Genomic DNA, 6,847 nt, shown 5'->3' with positions numbered 1-6,847 from the left:
GCACACTTTAGACATTCATCGGGTGTGCATGACAGTTCATCAAACACCCGAATGGTGTTATCAAGCCAGAACTCGGCCCTTTTGGCATCATCAGTAACTATGGCCTTGAATTCCTCGGCCCCGCGCTTTCTAATCAAGTCCACAGGGGGTTTACTCAGCCTCACAGGATCAGTAACCGATGGCATTACGGGCTCTTGGGGTGGATTATTTATATTCAGGAATGGTTGGACAGCCGGATAGGTTTGGGCATATTGCGCGACCCACTCATTCATCTTGGTGAAGAAGGCTTGTTTCGCCCCTTCATCTTGATTATTTGCAGATGACTGGGGTTCAACAGGCGGTGTCCCTTGCGCAGGAGCAGCCGCTACACTTTCAACATCATCCGCTAAGGGTCTCTCTACCCCGGGTTCCATTTACTAATCAAAACAAAAATTTTAACCGTCAGAAGTCATCACATTATTAAGCACTAACATTAAGGCATGCATAGATAGACTCATACGCGCTATGGTAGTCCTAAAACCGACTAAACTATAGCTCTGATACCAAGCAAAATGTAACACCCCGAACTCATGGCCGTTTCCGGAAATCGAACAGGAGGTGTTACCGGCTTACTTCATTTATTTCCCCCTATATTTTTTTGTTCCAGGCAAGCTGGCTAACTGTATCATTGTCGCTTTAAAAATCATATTTTGAGTTCTGAAACTCGAAATCCGATTCCGTAAATTTTACCCAAAACTAGACTCATATATCTATATGGTGGAATTTTTTTAGAATTTTTGGTTGGGCCAATTATTACAGTTTATTTGTTAAAATTCCCCTGTTTCAAGGTTCGACTACACTGACCTCTGTACCTTACGATTTAAATATCTCCCTGTAAAGGGCTTCAATGCCTATGCCGTTTGTCTTTAATGAAACTAGACTCGATAAGGAATCTTTACATATAAGGTACGACCTCTAATTATCTCGATAAAATTTACGGTGAATTTTCTAAATCATAACAGGGGATCCAGAAATCGCTCTGGCACTGTTTCACAAGAATTTAATTATCTCCTAACATAAAGTTCATATGGTCGTTTCGTTTCTTCCATATGAAAATAGACTCATCAATCTTCGATTACCTAATTTATTTATTTAATTCCATTTTGAATATTTTTAGTGATTTTTCAATCTCACAACACTGCTGCTGTCTGCATCTGTTACTAAAGCAGACTATGCCTATTTCGTGATTTTCCTTGGTCTAACGAGTGATTCATCATACCTATCACCAATTATGACCATGACCAGCCGTACCAAAGGCTAACCTTCACCGAGCATCTCCCTACTACGCTATAGCCATATTATGAGTTTAACACCGAAAATAATCAGCCATGACATATGGCATAGTAAATGAGTAGACCTCAACTATTACTCAACCAAAACCGAAGTGGTCCATTATCAGTCATGACCATATTACCAAAACCAAAATTTCTAAGACTCGTAGCTAAGTATTATAGAACCAAATCCAACCGAACATATATGCCATTTTCGCATGGCTAAAAGTTTACATACCAAAATTCCAACAAACATAATAGCCTATACATGCCGAAACGTTCTCCTAGGCCAACTAAGAAGAAAATACCAAAAGTTGCTAGCCGGTGCGATGACTTCGATGACGGTCCCGAGTACGCAAAAAGTCGAGTCCAAGAAACCTAAAATAGGTGACAAGCAAACACCGAATGAGTATATAACTCAGTAAGTCATAAGCATTACACTACCATCCATTAATAAAATTTTCACAAGAGGAAACAACGAAATGAGGCTAAGTACTCCATCCATACCGAACTATGCCATAGTTTCTTAGACCTTATGGTTCAATCTCATACCAAGTCCTACATTGACATTTCATACACTATTCAATAGAATAATTGAGGCATTTCCATACATCATTTTATTTTCATTACAATCATACAACTAAACGACCTTTCACCTATTCCGCGATGAACCTTATGTATGTGACTTCAATTATACTCATCACATAGGTTCAAAACTTACCAAGCTCAACTCCAAATATAAACATAGCGCCTATTAGCCATGAACTCAAGGTACTTACCCTTTCCACTGTCCAAAATCGACTCGGTAAAGTCGCACCCTTAATGGAAATAATTTATAGAAAATATATAGTGGGTTCGCACACATAGTGCTTAATAATCAACCGCGCACACTTAGTGCCATGTACTTTAAACTCGCACACTTAGCGCCATGCATTTCAAGCTCGCACACTCAGTGCCATGTATTACAAGCTCGCACACTCAGTGCCAATCTCTCAACCGTGAACACTTATTGCCCGCACACTTAGTGCCGAAAACCAGCCACTCTATACGCTTCACTTCCTTTTTTTTACATTCGACAATTTCATCTCTACATACATATACATTTCTATAAATTTCACCTCATTAAACACAATTGCATAGGTATTACGATCATTTAAATCAATACCAAATATATGCTTAATGACTTACCTTGTGTTGGGTAAGACGGTTCCAACTCGGCTACTCGATGATCTTTTCTTTGCCTTTGCTTGATTCTCCTCCTTTAACTCCTTGAGCTTAATCAATAAATCAACTAGTTTAACCATCTTGCTAAACATTCATAATTCAATTACACATGCATATGTATGTTTGTATATTCGGCAACCATCCTCACTAATTACCCATTTAGTCGATTATACACATAATTAAAGGTAACATCACGAATGGGCATACTTATGTATATATATATGTATATATACTTCCGAATGGGCATCACAATTAGATTTAACACCACCTTCATACTCAATTAGATGGCCGAATGTATGTATATATGTACAATGTCAACTATAACATCATTTAAACACCTAATTTCATCTCATGAACACTTGATCGAATTTTCCTAATCTAGCATATTTTCACATCTATTTGTAACATCATGTAAATCCACATATAACTACATTTCTTAAGTTCCACATCTTAATGCCCATTATAGCCACTCCCATAGTCTAAATCTAACAATCGGCAACACCCACCTTTCCACTATGTTAGCCGAATACTCATTCTCTTCTTAGTCCTAAATTCGGCACCTCCAACAAAATAGCTTAACAATTTCAACTTTCATGCTAACATAACAAGCAACTTAACACATCCATATAACTAGCATGCTAATAGCATCAAGGTATCAACTAAAATTTTTAAGCTCCTTAGCCGAATCCTAACTCTCCAACAACCCCAAATCCAACCATGAGATAGATAGAATTTAGACTCATCACCCAAAGGTTGTATATACTTCCAAAAATAACCTTGAACATACCTTAATCTAGAGGACCACCTTGGCCGAATCTTCCTTCTTCCTCTTCCTCTAGTTACGGCAATTGCAAAAGAAAGAAAACATGAACACTCCTTCTTCCCTCCTCATTTTGTTCATCTTTTCCTTTTTAATTCCTTTCTTTTATTTATTTTAATTGTTAACTAATAAATAATTTCATTGAAATTCAACCTAAGGGATGGGCATCATGGCATGGCCGGCCACTACTTGGGTTTTTTTGGCAATTTGACATGCAAACCCAAGATCCCTCACTTTGTTATTATTTGGTCCTTACACATTCCCCTATCATATTTTCTTAAGTTCTCAACTAAGTCAATCACACGAAATTCACATTCATAAGTCTAAATTAAATCATCAAATTTTCACACATGCACTAATACACATAGAGGACATGCAACTAAATTTTAAATAAATTCTTGGGACTCAGTCTTATGGCCCCGAAACTACATTCCAACTAGGGTCTAATTTAGACTGTCACAACTCTCCCCCACATAAGAAATTTTCGTCCCCGAAAATCTTACCAGTGAACAATTTAGGATATCGATCCTTCATAGAGTCCTCAAGTTCCCAAGTGGCTTCTTCGACTCCGTGTTTATGCCACAGTACCTTTACTAATGAGATTTTCCTGTTTCGTAGTTCTTTTACTTCACGTGCTAAAATACGAACTGGTTCTTCTTTGTAACTCAAATTAGATTGAATCTCGATCTCCGATGGAGTAATTACGTGCGATGGATCGGACCTATATCGTCGAAGCATCGAGACATGAAAGACATTGTGAATCTTTAAGAAACACTTTGTCTCCTACCTGATACTCAATGTCTTTTCGTTTCAAATCCGCGTACGACTTCTGGCGATCCGAAGCTGCCTTTAGACTTTCACGGATCACTTTTACTTTCTGTTCCGCATCTTTAATCAAATCAACCCTGAAGATTTTACTTTCACTAAGCTCAGTCCAAAATAATGAGGTACGGCATTTACGACCGTATAAAGCCTCGTAAGGTGCCATCTTAATGCTTGATTGAAAGCTATTGTTGTAAGCGAATTCAATCAAAGGAAAATATCTTTCCCATGAACCAAAGAACTCTAAGACGCAGCATCTCAACATGTCCTCGAGTATCTGAATTACCCGTTCGGATTGACCATCTGTCTGGGGATGAAATGCGGTGCTAAAATGCATCTTGGTACCCAATGCTCCTTGTAATTTCTTTGAAAATCGTGATGTAAATCTTGGGTCTCTATCCAACACAATAGAAATAGGCACCCCATGCAATCGGACAATTTGGGAGACATATAATTCTGCCAATTTATCGAGCGAAAAATCTGTACGGACAGGGATAAAATGAGCAGACTTTGTCAGTCTATCAACAATAACCCAGACCGAGTCTTTCTTACTCGGTGTCAACGGTAACCCAGATACAAAGTCCATTGTTACCCGATCCCATTTCCATTCGGGTATCATGATTGGCTGAAGTAATCCCGAAGGCACTTGATGTTCTGCTTTCACTTGTTGACATATCAAACACTTCGAAACAAAATCAGAAATGTCTCGTTTCATACCAGGCCACCAAAACTGACGTTTCAAATCATTGTACATTTTCGTGTTACCCGGATGGATAGACATTCAGCCACTATGAGCCTCATTCAAAATCATCGAAATAAGTTCCGAATTTCTTGGAACATATAATCGACTCTTGAACGTCAAGCAATCATTGTTGTCAATCCGATACTCTGATTCCTCATTCGAAGCACATTCAGCTCGTTTAGCAACCAATTCATCGTCAACTTTCTGGGATTCAAGTATTTGATGAATCAATAATGGTTTGGCCTTTATTTCAGCTACTAGCGCATTATCGGGTGAGACGGACAGGTGAACATTCATCGCTCTCAAAGTAAATAGTACTTTACGATTGAAAGCATCGGCAACCACGTTAGCCTTTCTCGGGTGATAATCAATAACAAGTTCGTAGTCTTTCAACAACTTAAGCCAACGTCTTTGTCGTAGATTTAGATCTCTTTGAGTCATCAAATATTTTAGACTCTTGTGGTCCGAATAAATATGACACATTTCTCCAAACAAGTAATGTCGACATATTTTCAAGGCGAACACTAGGGCTGCTAATTCAAGGTCATGGGTCGGATAGTTTCTCTCATGCGGCTTTAATTGTCTCGACGCGTAAGCCACAACTCGACCTTCTTGCATCAACACACAACCTAGCCCAAGCAAAGATGCGTCACTGTAAATGACAAACTCTTTGCCGGACTCCGGCTGTACTAGCATTGGAGCTTCAGTTAAACAGGTTTTTAGTCGATCGAAACTTTCCTGACAGTTTTCTGACCATTCAAACTCAACATCTTTTTGAAGTAAGTTCGTCAACGGTGCAGCTATTATCGAGAAACCTTTTACAAACCGTCGGTAGTATCCGACGAGTCCCAAAAAGCTCCTAACTTCAGTAACATTCCTCGGAGGTTTCCAATCGAGTATGGCCGAAATTTTGTTCGGGTCAACTCTAATTCCCGATGCGGATACTACGTGTCCCAAAAAGCTAACCTCTCTTAACCAGAATTCACATTTACTGAATTTTGCGTATAACTGCTTGTCTCGTAAAATCTGTAATACTAATCTCAAATGCTCGGCATGTTCAGCCTCATCTTGGGAATAAATTAAAATATCATCAATAAACATAACCATAAATCGATCCAAGTATTGTCTGAAAATTCGATTCATTAAATCCATGAATACCGCAGGGGCATTAGTGAGCCCAAACGGCATCACTAAGAACTCGTAGTGACCATATCTCATCCTGAAAGCGGTTTTGGGTAAGTCTGAGTCTCGAACTCTCAACTAATAATAACCTGACCTCAAATCTATCTTTGAAAACACTGAGGCTCCCTTCAATTGATCAAACAAATCATCAATACGCGGCAACGAATATTTATTCTTTATCGTCACTTTATTTAACTGACGATAGTCGATGCACAACCTCATGGATCCATCCTTCTTTTTCACAAACAATACTGGTGCACCCCATGGTGAAAAACTCGGTCGAGCGAAACCTCTATCCGTCAATTCTTGCAATTGAATTTTCAATTCCTTTAATTCCGTTAATGCCATACGATACGGGGCTATTGAGATTGGCGTGGTACCAGGTACAAGTTCGATACCGAATTCCACCTCTCGTACCGGTGGCAACCCCGGCAACTCCTCCGGAAAAACATTCGAATACTCGCAGACCACTGGTACTGATTCAAGTTTTCTTTCCATCTCTTTGCTATCAAATACATACGCAAGGTATGTTTCACACCCCTTTCTCACATATCTCTGAGCGATCATCGAGGATATTATCGCTGGCACTCCCTTTAAATCAGTAGACTCAACTCGGACTACCTCATTATTTGCACCCCTCAAATCAATGGTTTTCCTTTTGCAATTCACTACTGCATCATGTACGGTCAACCAATCCATTCCAAGAACAACATCAAATTCATCAAACGGTAAAAGCATCAAATCGGT

The sequence above is a fragment of the Gossypium hirsutum genome, chromosome A08, assembly GCF_007990345.1.
Source record: "Gossypium hirsutum isolate 1008001.06 chromosome A08, Gossypium_hirsutum_v2.1, whole genome shotgun sequence".
Lineage (NCBI taxonomy): Eukaryota > Viridiplantae > Streptophyta > Magnoliopsida > Malvales > Malvaceae > Gossypium > Gossypium hirsutum.
The sequence above is the reverse complement of the archived record's forward strand: the minus strand, read 5'-3'. Positions refer to the sequence as shown.